Source organism: Cucurbita pepo, unplaced genomic scaffold (assembly GCF_002806865.2).
Source record: "Cucurbita pepo subsp. pepo cultivar mu-cu-16 unplaced genomic scaffold, ASM280686v2 Cp4.1_scaffold007672, whole genome shotgun sequence".
Classification (NCBI taxonomy): Eukaryota; Viridiplantae; Streptophyta; class Magnoliopsida; order Cucurbitales; family Cucurbitaceae; genus Cucurbita; species Cucurbita pepo.
In genome coordinates this window covers 1-514 of record NW_019653598.1, presented here as the reverse complement: position 1 = coordinate 514, position 514 = coordinate 1, and the positions used below count along the sequence as shown (strand labels likewise).

General features: G+C 37.4%; 1 long non-coding RNA gene across 1 annotated transcript; it reads right to left on the bottom strand.

Moving 5' to 3' along the window:
• Positions 1-30: 30 nt before the first annotated feature.
• Positions 31-434, bottom strand: LOC111787246. The gene is made up of 2 exons (XR_002813928.1): positions 325-434; positions 31-237 (listed from the first exon to the last, which is right to left on the bottom strand). It is a non-coding gene; the product is annotated as an uncharacterized LOC111787246 (long non-coding RNA).
• Between the last annotated feature and the right edge of the window lie 80 nt (positions 435-514).

Here is a 514-nt window from a genome sequence, read left to right as displayed (position 1 = left end):
ATATATATATATATATATATATCTGATTTCACAACCAAAGTTAAACTGGAAAAGGAATTGTCATTTATGAACACAATCTCTCTCTGATTACACTCAATTAAAGAGAAAAGAAGACATTACCATAACTAATCCACAACCTGAACTTGCTTGGAAACTCAATTTGCCTCCTGAACTCAGCTTAACTCGACTCATGTTAAACGAAACAGGATTCATCTAAGGTTGAATGCGAAACAAAGGCTGCAAAGAAACCACAACAAAATACAAGACCATAAGGAAACAGTTTAGCCATCCATTACAATAACTTTAATGGTTAGAACTACTTACCGTGTCGACACTAACAGGCTTCCCGTCCTCTGCAATAACCTCGACTATGGTCCCTGATTGATCGGCCTGAAAAATTAGAAGTTTTTAAGAGAAGACATTAGTTGTCCCTACAGAGACATCCCATAAAATTGGAAGAGCAGACATTAGCCAGTTTGACTGAAACAAATGATCTGGGTAGCTGCCACCAGAC